This window comes from Ochotona princeps, chromosome 1 (genome assembly GCF_030435755.1).
Source record: "Ochotona princeps isolate mOchPri1 chromosome 1, mOchPri1.hap1, whole genome shotgun sequence".
NCBI lineage: Eukaryota > Metazoa > Chordata > Mammalia > Lagomorpha > Ochotonidae > Ochotona > Ochotona princeps.
The window spans coordinates 110,107,590-110,121,810 of NC_080832.1; the positions used below are offsets into that span (position 1 = coordinate 110,107,590).

At 52.5% G+C, this 14,221-nt stretch overlaps 1 long non-coding RNA gene across 1 annotated transcript; it reads left to right on the plus strand.

Annotated features, from left to right (window-relative positions):
- Positions 1-752: 752 nt before the first annotated feature.
- Positions 753-10,179, plus strand: LOC131481804 (uncharacterized). Its single transcript, XR_009246574.1, has 3 exons — positions 753-874; positions 1,262-1,416; positions 10,137-10,179. It is a non-coding gene; the product is annotated as an uncharacterized LOC131481804 (long non-coding RNA).
- Positions 10,180-14,221: the final 4,042 nt, after the last annotated feature.

The window sequence follows — 14,221 nt, forward strand, 5'->3', positions numbered from 1 at the left end:
GGGTTTGAGCAGATCAGCACAATGTGCAGGTGCTTTGCAGAGCAAACCTCAGGGAAGGTGGGTTTGACTCTTGGACCCTAGGGAGACTTGGGTGGGACCCCTGGCTCATATGCTGGGCAGAGCGCAGCTCAGTGTTGTTGGAATCCACGTATCAGTCACCCCGCAGCTCCTTTCTTTTCATGGACTTTCGCCTTCCTCAGGGTAAATTCTAAACTCCAGATTCCTCAATGAGGTGGAGCAGGGCCCTCCCCATCCTGCCTCCTGCTCCCTCCACCCCTTCCTGCCATTCCTGGCCTCTGTCTCAGGGCTCCCCTGAGCCCTCTGTCTGGAACCACCTCGTCCCTGCTCCCTCCATCATCTCACTGGTTCCCAGCCTCCCTTCCAGCCTCTCTCTAGCTGAGTCCAGACCACTCATCAAAAACACCAACCCCTCTCTGTCAGGCCTTACCACAACAGGTGGCCTGGGAGTGCCCCCTGGCCCCTGCCTGTCTCCTGGATGGAACCCTGAGAACAGGGACTGAGTGGGGAATTGCCTACCTGTGCACAGGTAGCTGATGAGACACTGAGAAGTTGTTCCAATTCCCACTCTTCCCCTGCCCCCCAGCAAAACCAGAGCTGAGCCCTTGGCTTATAGGGACCAGAGTCTGTGGGATTAATCCAAGGAAAATGTGTGACAGGTTTCTTTATATGTTTGAAAAGCAGGGTGACAGAGAGAGATGAAAGATAGAGCTTCCATCTGCTGCTTCATTTCTCAAATGGTTGCAACAGCCGGGGCTGGACCAGATCAGAACTAGGAGCCAGGAACTCAGCCCAGGTCTCTCAAACAGATCACAGGAGACCCAAGCACTCCAGCCATCACCTATTGTCTCCCAGGGTGAACACTAACAGGAAGTTGCAATGGGGAGTGTAGAAGGGACTCATGCCCATTTGGGGCCCTGATGCCTAACCACTGCTTACAGACATTCTTGGAGGTGCTGAGTACAAGTCAGGATTAGAACAAAGAGTAGGGTCCTGGCTTGGTAGTGGGGGAAGGGCTCCAGACTAGGAGAGGGCATAGGCATAAGAGCAGGAGAGGCTGAGGACTCTGCAAAGGTGATGAACACCTAGCAAGAAGGCCAGGAGAGGGAGGTGCTGCCCACTCTGCCCTCAAGCCAATGATGCGGGTCTGAGTGTGTGTGGGTGGTGCGAGAGTCCACCTAATCCCAGGAAAGCGAGTCTGCCATGGAGAGATTTGTCTTTAATTTGCTGCGGTCTCCTCCAGGGACTTCATGCACTGCCAAAACAGGCAAAGAAAAAGCCCTTCCCCTGGGAGGCCTACTCCGACTGAACTGCCTTCTGAGAAGGACCCACCAGGACCCCCTGGGCAAAGCCAGAGTGGACGCTGTGGACAGAGCTGAAGCCCAGGGGAGTGCCAAGGTACAGTCAAGAGAAGCGAGGTGAGGTGGAGAGGGGAGGAGCCCAGATGCCAGGAGCCCTGTCCCAATCGACTGGCAGCCACACAAGGAGGGCCCCTAATCAGAAAGCTGTGTCCATGCACCTTGGTTCCTGTCCTCCCAGGCACTCCTGGCCCAGTAGGGGACAGGGTCTCCACACATCAGGCCACTGGCAGGCTCACTAGGCCACCAGACCAACTTATCAGTATCACCTGGGGCACCTGTAAAGAAGGCTCCAGGTGTTGTTGGGGCTGACAGCCATGTTCAGGCCCCTGTGGACATCAGGGAGAGCCTCAAGTCTGGGGAAGACCCTGGGTCAGAGGGCCTAGCCCAGGGCAGGTCTGACAACACACAGAGGAGCACAGAGAGATGAACAGGGTGGACTCGGAGCCAGAGGGAGAGCTAGGGAAGGAAGAGGTAGAACCAGCCACAGTAACAGCCATCACCATGTCTCAGTGGTATCACCTTCACACGTTCATCTCTTGCTCAGTCTCAGTCCCATCCAAGTAGTGCTGTTCTCTCCCTCCTGTGGCTCTGCCCCTCCATGTGTGGGCAGCAGGCAAAGATGCCAACTGCTGAACCTTCCTTCCTGGAAGCAGCACACAACTCTGTGTGCACCCGTTACTGGGGACACCTAGAAATGTGGCACTACCGTGTGCAAAGGGAACTGAGGAATGGGGTTCCAGGTGGGGCGACTACCTCTCACTCATCCCAAGGGATGGGGACCCGAGTCAGCAGGAGACCACTGGTCACCAGGGTTCACTTGAACCCAGGCCCTCAACATTTCCTCTTTATGGTTCCACTACAAATGACTGAGGGATGGAGGCAGGGAGAAAGGAAGAAGGAAAGTCCTGATGAGAAGCAAGAGAAAAGGACAAGGGGGAGAGAGGCACAAACAGAAATAGTGTGAGGTTCCCAAGCAGGCTAGCAAATGGTGGAGCTGGAGCAAAGAGCCTGAAGCAGACCTCAGGCACCTGCTGACCCCATGCGCTCTCCACTCCTTCTGCAAACATGGGCACCTGTCCCAGAGAAAGCCTCTTTCACACCTCTGCTGACTCCAGGCCTGCTCAAGGTCATCACGGCTGTGAACAACCCAGCTTGACACCGTGCCCACCCCCCAATGTGGGAAGAATCTGGCTTTCATGTTGTCTTATCCCATCCTGTGCTGCTACAACAGAACTCTAGAGACTGAGTCACTTGTCACAAACAGATTAATGTGTTCCTTACAGTTCTGCAGATTGGGAACTTAAAGATCAGGGAGCTGGCATCAGATCTTGCTGGGTCATCCTGTGATAGAAGGCGGAAGGCAGAGAGAGGGCATCCAAGAAAGGAGGGGGTAGGGTGGCAGGGAAGGGGAAAGAAGCTGAAATCATCCTAGTATCAAAAGCCCACCCTCAAGATAAGGAGCCCAACCCTTGGCCGTGGCATTAATTCCACAGGCGAAGGTTCCGCCTCCCATCACTGTTGCCTGGAGATTCAATTTTCCAACACATGAATCAAGCAAAATATAACAACTGCCCTGCCTCCCAGCCCTGAGTTCAAATCCAGCCTTTGCCGTTAGTAGCAATAGACCTTGAGTGGTTGAGAGTCTTGGTGAAGCCACTGGGAGTGGGAGTAGTGGGGAGGGGAAGCAGGAGCCTTAATGCTTTGTTAACACCAGCAAGATATTCTAGAATCCTTGCTAGGAGCTTTTGTCAGAAAGAGCAGCAAGAGGGGTGGCTAGCATTGTGGTGCAGAGGATTAAGTCCCACTGACAATGCTGGCGTCCTTTATTGGAGCACTGGCTTGAGTCCTGGCTGATCTAGTTCTGATCCAGCTCCTTGCTAATGTGCTCAGGAAAGCAGCAGAGAATGGCCCAAGCACTTGGATTTTTATATCCATCTGGAAGACCCAGCCTGGCCTAGCCTCAGTTGTTGTAACCACTCAGGGAATGAAAAAGCAAATGGAAGGTCACTCTCTCTCCATCACTCTGCCTTTCAAATACATAAATAAGTCTTTTTTGAAAAACCAACATTGGAAGAGAGTAACAACATGGAGAGCAGCCCAGCACTGGACAGGAGCAGCAGCCGGCACCCTCCTGGAGGGTGTGGAAGGATGCTGAAAGGCCCAGGAGATTCCTGGCTGTCCTCTGACGCAATGAGAAGTGAATGGGCTGCTAAGAAGTTTTACTTCCTGGGGTCGTTGGTGAGGCTGTGAGGAGGGCATGTGTATCACTTGGTCCTTCACTGTGGCAGGTGATAAAGGGCAGCTTCCTCCACTCCAGCCCCTGCAGACCCCAGCTCCACGCTGGGCTGCACAGCTTGTAAATGGATAGGGCCCCATGTTACTCACACGGAGATTAAGATGGAGAATGGGTGATGGCATGGCCCCCACATGGTAGGGCAAGGGTCAGACTCTGTAAGGGTCTGGGGGAGTCTGGGGTTAATTAAAAGTGTCCTCCCCACCTCAGTAATCATTAGCTCCAGGGATGTCCTCCTCGCTGGGGTGGGGTTGCAGAAGGAGGGAGGAAAGGAAGAGCTGCCCTTAGAAAAGTGCAGCCAAGGGCACAGACTTGGCATGGGGTTCTCATCCTCTCCCCCTACCCTGCCTTTTCCCTCTCCCCTCCAATCTATCCCTCTTACCCGGGGTGCCTATGCAATGTGGTGGACCCCAAGGCAGAATCACAAGGAATCGTAATGAGGCTCACATAGACCCAGAGGACAAGCTTCACCTTCCAGCTTTGCTTTCCAATTTTAGGGGGTGATAGGTGGGGGAAGCAAGGAGAGGGCGGCTCCCTGCTCTTCCCTGGAGGCTCTTTGCCCGAAAATGACAGAATTTTTACTTCCTCCTAAGTTGTGACCCCTTTGCTTCTTCTCTATTTTTTTTTTATTACTGTGAAATAAATCTCATGCCCAGAAAAGAGCCATTAATAACTTATTTTAAAGCAAACTCCAGGGCAACCCCTACACCAGCCAGGGGGTGAGAACAGTCCCAGCCCCTGGCAGCCCAGGGGCCCCCTCCAATGGGCCCCTCTTGGCGGGAGGTGGGGTTCCCAGCCACACCTGCCCGTTTATAGATCCAAACATTCTATAAATACAAGCACATGAGTGGGGGGCTTGGCATTTATTCCATGGGGTCGACTGGGTGGTTCATGTGTGGCTTCTCTGTGTGGCTGGCATATCACAGTCAATTCACGCACAAGTGTCCTGCAGAGCTGGCACGTCCCATGCTGAAGCACCCCACCTCTCTTGCCCCAGCTCAGGAAGCATTGGGTGCTGCCCCTTAGGGTTTCAGGCCACTTGTGCCACAGGGTTGTGGCTAATCCTACCTGCCAGGATGTTTGCCTTTAGCCTTCCTAAGGCCCCTCCTCCGGCATTGCTGGCTTGCTCTCTAACAAAGCAAAGGCAAAGCATCCAGTGTGTTACTAGTCGGTTTGATACGCTAATGGACTGAGATGGCTGTTAGCATCCTGTTGGTTTGGAGCACTTTGCATGTTTAACTCCTGCAACCCTCCTCACCACCTCTGAAGTGGCTGCTGTTATTATCCCCATTGTAGGGACACGAGAGCTGAGGAATTAAGGACTGTATCCAAGGTAGGGTTGCCAGATAAAATACAGAATGAGCAGCTACATTTGAATTTCAGATAAGCAAGGCATTTTTTAAAATATAAATATATCCCAAATGTTGTGTGCCGCATTCAAATGGGCATTGTGTATTTTTAATTCCCTAAGTGTGTAGAGTCTAGTCCAGAGCCACGTGGCAAGGAGGCAAAGTCAGGTGCGGGAGAGGGGAGAGATCCCAGCCCCCACTCACTGCACCATAGGGCACTGCCCTTCTGCTGCCCTGGGGACCTGCAGGAAGACCCTGGCAGCTGCCGAGGGAAGCAGAGGGATTTGAGACTGTTTAGTACATTGGAGCAGCCAGGCTAGGAAGCAGATTTTACATGGAGGCTGGGGAGGAAGAAAACATAAGTCCAGGGGGTGAATCAGAGAGGAGGCTCCTGGTTGGCAACCACTCAGTTAAATCTGGGGGTGGGGGGAGGCTTGGATTACCTAGGGGGCGAATCTCTCAGTCTCTGTGTACACATAGTCACTCAGGGGTTCAGCAAGGCACCTCGGTCCTTCCATCTCCCTCACGGCTCCAGCTTCCAGTCTCACAGCCCATACAGAATGGGCAGTTATCTCAGGAGTTAAACCACTGCCCAGGATATGCACATCCCGTTTCTGAGTGCCTGGGTTCAAGCCCTGGTTCTGCTCTCTATCCCAGTTTCCTGTTAATGCACGTATACCTTGATACTTGAACTCCTACCACACACGAGAGATCCCACCTGACTCATCCCTGGCCTGTTGCAGGCATTTGGAGAGTGAACCAGCAGATGGAAGACCTCTCTTTTTCCCTGTCTCTCAAATACATAAACTTTAAATGTTTTTAAAAACCTAATTCAGCAGCCAGTACTTCCCCAAGGCTGCCTGGGATCCCCAGCAGGTCCCTGCTCAGGGCTGGCTGCCTTCTTTAGATGGAATGCCAAGTTTCCCTACAGTAAAGATTGCACAAGTGACTGGGCCAGTGCACGTGTGGATGCAGGCTTTTATTTTGCATAGAAGGGCACATTTAATGACTTGTGTGCAAGGAAGCTGGTTTGGCAGATAGTGAAGGCAATGCTAATAATAGCGCTTTGCACCCAGGGCCTCAAACACAGAGAAAGAGCCGCCAGAGCATCCTGGTTCTGTTCGCAACAACTTGAAAGCTCCCGCGAACACGCGTGCCTGCTTCCTCCAGGGGCAGAGAGGATTGCGAGGAAAATGCTGTGGGTTTTCACTTTCAACTGGCTGTTTTGATCCTCCGCAGCTGTCAACCAAGGACCCCCAGAGAAATAGGGGAGAGGGGCCGTTATCCAGTAAATGGAGCATGGAGGTGGGAGCACGCTTCTTCTTTTCCCTCCGTCTACCCTCTCTCTGTTGCCTACCCATCCCCATCCCCAAGACAACAGCTGCCCTGGCTGAGCATCAGTTTTTCCTCTTCAGCTGATGTGGGCAAATTATGCTCCAGCTCTGGGCCTTGGTCCTATTGTGTGTGTTGGACAAGTGACTGGACTGCCCTGAGCCTCATCTGTGAAGTGGGCTCAGCATGACACACCCACAGAGAGGCATGCCCTGACAGTAAATGAGTCCAATTATACAAATGGGTGTACAGCAGTACCTGATACAAGGAGGCGCTCCAGTGGGTACTCAGCTGCAGCCACAGCAGTCACTGTTGTCTGAGCACTGAGGGGTTTAGGTCAGACTGAAGGACGCAGGAAGCAGGTGTGTAGGAGCCCTGGCACAAGACTGTAAGGACCCAAGAACTAGAGTCATCGCCTGCTGCCTCCCTGGGTGCACATCTGCAGGAAGGAGGAATGGGTAGCAAGACTGGATTTGAACTCAGACACTCTGGTACAGAATGTGGGCATCTGAGCCGCTATACCCAAACACCTGCCCCAAAATGTCTTGGTGATTTAAATCCAGGTTCTCCCCACTCAAATACAGAGTCACAGGTGACTTAGAGTCCAACAAGGTAAACCAACTCTTTCACCCATATTACAAATGAGAAAACTGAGGCCTAGAAAAAGGCAAATGTCCTGTGAGTGTTATCTGTGCTGGGACTCCAGCCAACCCAGTATGGGGTATCGGTATGGGCAGAGGAGCTCGAGAGAGTCCTAATCCAGATCCTGATGAAATGATCCAGGACAGTCCCCACCCTTCACCACCCCCATCATCCTAGGAACCCCTCTACAGGGCTGGCCCTGGGAAAATGCCATTTATCTTAACTGGCTTTAAAAAGTCACTTCTGGCTGATCTCAGTTCTGGGAGATGAGTTATGTTATTCCCAATTTACAGATGAGTCAACTGAGGCCACTCCAAGGTCAAGCAATGTGCCCAAGGCCTTGCACCTCTTAGGCTTGTCTCTGGAAAGGTCTGAAGTTCACTGCCAAGAGCAGTTCAGGAAGCAGAACACCCCGCCCCTTCCCTAGCTGAGTCAGCCCCTTTCGGAACTACGTCACTACTGTCAACTCACAGCCGCCCGGAGGCCTTTTATGCACCATATGGATGTGGAATTAATAAAGCATTGTAACCAAAGATTGGAATGGAGATCAGGGGACTCGGCTCCTGGTGTGGAGCTGTTAGAGAGGAAAGAAGCCACATGGCTCTGCTACGGAGGGGCGAGAATAGGACCCAAGCTTCCTTTTGGATGCCGACAAATGCCAGGCAAGGGAGCATCCCTTGGCAACAGCAAGTCTGCTTCAGTCAGAGCGGCCAGGCTTATTGGCGCTCGCTGATGGCAGAACCAGGGAGGCACAAAACGACCACTTCAGAGGCAGCTAAGAAGGCAGGTTTATGAGCCCCAGCAAAGAGGGCAGCCCAGGGAGGGAGCCACCACAGCGAGCTTTGGAGGGCTGGCACCTCCAACAGCCATGTCATGGTGGGGGATCAGGGGAAGAGGTGGGAGCACTCCACAGGGTCTTCACTCCCATCCTGCGTCTGCTGAAGACACAGGGATGCCCACCCCAGGGGCAGAGATCACCCCAACTTCGACATCCCAAGTTGTCACCAATCCATCATGTTCACAGCCTCAGATCCCAGCTCAATTTCTGATCAACTGCAATTTGGATCTTGAGAAAATTATGTCACCTTTCTGGGTCCCATATTACCCTCTGTGAAGTGCGAATATTAGCAGAAGCCATTCAGAGTGTTGTTGCCCGGCTCCAAGGAGTGATTGTCAGTGTTGATCCCCAGGCTGTGACACTCTGAGCCCTCAGGAACTGCTGAGTATCTTTTAAAAAATTTTTTTTTATTTTAAAGGCAGGACAGCAGAGAGAGAAGTCTTCCATCTGCTGGTTCACTGTCTAAACACCCATGACAGTCAAGTTTGGGATAGACTAAAGCCAGGAGCCAGGAGTTCCATCTAAGTCCCCCACATGAGTGCCACAGGCCCCCCAAGTACGTAAGCCCTCCTCCACTGCCTTCCTAGGTGCATTAACAGGGAACTGGATCAGAAGCAGACCAAGTGAGACTTAAACTTGAGCTCCAATATGAGATGCCAGTGTTACAGGCAGTGGCTTAACCTTCTGCACCACCATATGGCCTCTAAGTTGTTACTGTGACCAGTTTGACCCAAACCATACTAGACTGCAGTGTCATGGTTTTAGTCTAGTTTCTTTCTGGTTTTTTCTTTGGGGGGGGGGTCTGATTTTAAAAAAGATTTCTTTATTTTTATTAGAAAGAAAAGTTACAGAGGAAGGGACAGACAGAGGGAGGAAGACACAGAGAGATCCTCCATCGCTAGTTCACTCCCCAAGTGGCTGCAACAACCAGAACTGAGCCAGTCCAAAGCCAAGTTCTTCCAGGTCTCACACTTGGGTTCAGGAGCCCAAACACTTGAGCCATCTTTCTCTGCTTTCCCAGACACATTAGCAGGAAGCTAGATCAGAAGTGGAGCAGCCAGGACTTGAACTGGCACCCATGAGGGATGCTGCTAATACTAAAGATTTACGGCTATGCCAAAGCACTGGCCCCTGGTTTTTTGTTTTGGTTTGGGGTTTTCTTTTTTATCTTATTTATCATTTGATGGCTTGACTTCCCTGTGAGACCATGGGCTCTGAGCTTCCTACACCCTCATGATATAGTCCTCATTGTCCCTGTTTTAAAGATGATGACAGAGCAGCTCAGGGTAATTAACCAACAACGCTGGCGATGTGGGTGTCACAGGTGCGCTCAGTCATCCTGTCCTGTCACCCTGCTCTCACGCCTCAGCCCAGCGAGGCCCCAGGTCTTCCATGGTAATCATTGAGGAAGAATAGTTCCAGAGGGCCCCAGAAGCCAGGCTTGCAGGTGGGGACCCAGAGGGTGGGTGGAACTGAACTGGAGGAGGGAGCAGCCCCACTCCCACGAGAAACACCAGGCCAAATCCTGCTGCTGAGAAGGTGTCCACACCCTCCTCATGTAGTACCTGCCTCCTACAGAGGAGACTCTTCTGTGGCTTGGAGGGCCACGGGCTCCTGGTGGTATAGGGAACACGTGGGTGGTGGCAGTGGGTTCAGCTCCCAAGCCAGCCCTGTAGCAGCAGCAGGGCTGGGGGCTCACCAACAGGGCCTCCATGTGATAGGAGAGAGCCCCAAGTCTGGGGATGAGCAAACCTGCTCCAGCAACTACAAGCCCCCGCCCCTGGCCCCGCCCCCAGGTCAGATATCAAGCAATTTTATTCCAGGCCGTGCAGGGTTTTTGACTTGAATATCAGACTCACCCTTGGGGATGCTAATGGAAAGAAGTCAGACTTCCAAGCCATCTCACCTCAACTGTCCTTGGTTGCAACTGGGACCCAGAGAGGTCAGGCCCAGAGCTGGAAGTGGCTCTAGGGCCCAGGCTCTCAGTCTCCAGGCAACTGCACACACATCCAGGTGTAGGCACTTGAGGAGGCCCTAGTCACTCCTGCGGGGCAGAGCCTGGGAGTGGGGATGGATTTGGGAAACAAAAGCTGAGCAAAGGAGCTCAAGCCAACACCGCTCACCTGCCTCTACCAGAGTGCAGACTGAAGAGTGGCTGACCCGGCTCCCACTCACGCGGCGGAGCCAGAGTTGCTGATGGAGCTTCCGGCCCCACTCTCACCCTCATGCGTGGTGTGGGACTGGACAGACCGGCCTGCGTCCCAGGGCTGGTAATTTACAAGCCTGTTGCTCCCTGTCCACAGCCTCTAATCAGAAGAGAGACGGAGGAGCATGAGCAGAATCCAGTTCCGGCTGAACTCTTTCCCTCCGGGGCAAGACAGAAACTCGGCAGGCACACAGGTAAGATCCACTTTCCTCAACTCGGTTTCCACACGCCTAGACCAGAACACCCCAGGGAGAGGCCACATGCTGAGCGTGCCAAGCAGGGCTCCCGTGTTGGTGCCGCCGGACTCTGCATCCTGGCAGAGGTGCTTCGACTATCGGGTCCCACTTTCCTTGTCTGTAAATTGGGAGATTGCTCTTGGGGTCCCTGCAAACAGGCCAGGCAGGTAGTAAGTGCCGGTCGCCAATAGCAGCTGGGGCTTACCTGGCACCCTGTAGGTCCAGGGACAGGGTTCTGAGTAGTAAAAGTGAATGAAGCCACTGGAGGTCTCCCTGTGGGGAGGACTTGGGGTGGTGGGAGAGGGCAGCTGTTGAGAAATTCACACCGTCCTCACGGGGCTGCCCTTCCCCCCTTCAGCCTGGGGCTCCAAAGGGAAGGAGTGGCCACCTGCAGGGAGGGCAGGGGAAACTGAGTACTTCCTGGACCCCACAGGTGGGCCTGCTGTGATGTGGGTATGGGTTGGGACCAGGAAGGTCCCCCAGAGGCCCACATGTTCAAGGCTTGGTCCCTACTCCTGAAGTCTTCTGTGCAGGCACTAAGAGGGTGGGAACTTCGTGGTGGTATTTGGAGCTGGGACCTTTCACACTCTGAGCACTTGGGACCCAGGTCAACCTTTACCTGAGACAACTCCCAGGACGCTCAAAGTCTGGCTAAGCAACTGCACCAGAGCCTAAGGAGGCTCCTCCCTTCACTCTCCAGCTGTCTGAGGAAAGGGTCAGCTTCTGGCCCTTCATTCTGAGGCTTACTGGGGGCTGGAGAGGGTTCTACACCAGCAGCCCTCGTTAGTGAGGGGCTGTGTCTTCCCCCTTCAGACTGAGGCTCCCTGAGGATGGGGCTGTGTCTCCCCCTTCAGACTGGGGTTCCCTGAGGAGCAGGCTGTGTCTCCCCCTCAGACTGAGGTTCTCTGAGGACGGGGCTGTGTCTTCCCCCCTCAGACTGGGGCTCCCTGAGGATGGGGCTGTGTCTCCCCCCCTCAGACTGGGGCTCCCTGAGGATGGGGCTGTGTCTCCCCACCTCAGACTGGGGCTCCCTGATGACGGAGCTGTGTCTCCCCCTCAGACTGAGGCTCCCTGAGGATGGGGCTGTGTCTCCCCCTCAGACTGGGGTTCCCTGAGGAGAGGGCTGTGTCTCCCCACCTCAGACTGGGGCTCCCTGAGGACGGGGCTGTGTCTCCTCGCGCCAGACAAGGGGTCACTTCCTGCATGTCGCCTCACTCTTCTCCTGGAAAAATGATTTTGCTTTAGAGACGCTCAGGGAAGTCTGTGTTGATTGTGTAAGAATGTGGGCAGGAATGGATCATGATGATGCAGGCGACAAGTAGAAAACCCTGGGGAGTACAGTGGGATGCCTGTTCTGCGGTGGGAGTTCGTGGAGGTCCTGGCCATTGAGGCAGTGGGATATGGGTGGTTCCTCGACATCCACACTCCCCAGAGACCAGGAGCTGTGGGAACCAGAAGAACCATTTGAACACTGAACCACAGGGGTTGTTTGAGCTCCACTGTGGCCCTACTGGATATTTGCTGAGTGAATATTCCTCTCACCTGGGCCAGTCACATTTCTGCCAGCCTCCCGTCTTCCCATACCCACCGTGTCAAACCATGTTCCACAGCTGTACCCTCTCCACCTTCCTGTTTCTTAGGTATGGCCCCCTGGCCTGGGCACTCCTCACTGGGCGCTGCCACCAGACTTTGACCTAACTGGCCAGGGAAAGGAGGAAGGGGCCTGCCTCTGTGTGTAGGGTGCTGCGCCTGCACACAGTGGCTGCTCAACAAGTGTTTGTTAGTGGGCAAACAGGCCAGGCCCTTTGCTGGAGGACACTGAAGGCCAGCAGGGCTGGAGTCCTCCCCTGTCTCCAGCAAGTGGAATGGTGATAGAGAACTCCATTCTGCCAACACGCAGGTTGAGTTCACATTCTCCCACTTCCTCAACCTGAGCTGAGGGTTTCTCCTCTGTAAGCGGGATTCCTAACAGTCCTGACTGCAGAGTACTTTGAAGGATGAAGATCATATCCATGAGGGTACTTCAGAAAGCCACGGAGTTTATAGCAGCTCATTTCACAATAGCTAAGAAATGGAGTCAGCCCAGACGCCCATCAATGGATGACTGGATAGAGAAAATGTGATACACAGACTATGGAATACTACTCAGCCAAAAAAAAAAAAAAAGAAACTCTGTCTTCTGCAACTAAATAGATGCAATTGGAAACCACTATGCTTAGTGAACTAAGCGAGTCCCCAAAAGATAAATAGCATATGTTTTCCCTCATATGTGATAATTAATACACAGATGACCAAAAATGGAATCTATAGGTGCAAGAAGAGACATTCTGGGATGTCTGTGTGCAGCCTTTGTGTCTGTTCCTGAGGGACAGTAGGTGTTTTTTGGGTTTTTTTGGTATTGTTCTTTGTTACTATTTTCTACTTGCCTTGTGTTGATATATTTATCTAATGGAGTGTTGCAAGGCGAAATGAAAGTACACTATTGTCAAAACTAGGGGGGAAAAAGGAGGAGAAGGGTGGGTGGGGAAAGCAGGCAGGAGGGAGAGTTGGGTGGGCAGTATCACTATGCTGTTAAACCTCTGTTGTGGTATACATGAAATTTGTTCATGTTATGCAAATAAATTTTTTATAAATTTATTATTGGAAAATCAGATATACAGAGAGGAGGAGAGACAGAGAGAGAGATCTTCCATTTCCACTGGTTCACTTCCCAAGTGGCCACAAATGGCCACAACAGCCGGAACTGAGCCTATCCAAAGCCAGGAGCTTCTTCTGGATCTCCCACACAGGTTTAGGGTCCCAAGGCTTTGGGCCATCCTCGACTGCTTTCCCAGGCCACAGGCTGGGATCTGGATGGGAAGTAGAGCAGCTGGGATACGAACCAGCACCCATATGGGATCCCAGGCATGTAAGGCTAGGACTTTAGCCACTAAGTTACCACGCCATGTCCTATGCAAATAAATTTTTTAAAAAAGAAAAATCCATAGATATAAAAATAGCATTTAGGTGCAAAAATATTGAAATTTGTGCATACAATTTCATCTTCAAAAAAGTTTATGAAAATGTGCATTCTGAAAAAATGGCATGAAATTTAACATTTTTGCACCAAAATAAACATTTTAAAAAATGGTTTTGAAAGGTAGAGTTCCAGAGAGAAGGGGAGAGTCAAAGAGAGAGCTCTTCCATATGCTGGTTCACTAACCAAACAGCTGTAATGGCTGGAGCTGAGCCAGTCTGAATCCAAGACCCAGGTACTTCATCTGGGTCTGCCAGGTGGGTGCAGCGGCCCCCGGACTTGGGCCGTCTTCCACTGTTTTCCCATGCCTTAAAGCAGGGAGTTGGATGGGAAGTGAACCAGCACCCATACAGGATGTCAGTATTGCAGTAGCAGCACCCACCAGAGGCCGGCCAGGAACCTGTGATAGTCTGTGCAGGTCAGCCTCCCCCAGCACAGTGCAGGCTGGAAGAGGACAGGGAGTGGGTTTGGGAAGTGCTGTTAAAAGACTCCCAGCCCCTGACCAGCTGGTCGGCTCTGATTGAATACGGTGACTATTACATTTGTGCATTTGACTTAAGTAAGCCATCTCATGACTTCTGACCTTGCCATTTTTAAGTAAAGATTTGTTTATTTGAAAATCGGTTTCAGAGAGACATGGAAAGATCTTCTATCTGCTGGTTCACTCCCCAGATGGCCACAAAGGCCTGTCTGAAACCAGAAGTCAGGAGCTTCTTCTGCATCTCCCATGTGAGTACAAGGGTTCAAGCACTTGGGCCATCCTCTGCTGCTTTCCCATAACAGAGAACTGAAGCAGAAGTGAAGCAGCTGGGACTTGAACTGGCACCCATATGGGGTTGCCAGCCTTGCAGGCAGCAGCTTTACCCACTATACTACAGTGCTAGCCCCCTGACCTTGCTACTAGGCCACAATGCCAGCACCTTATCTTCT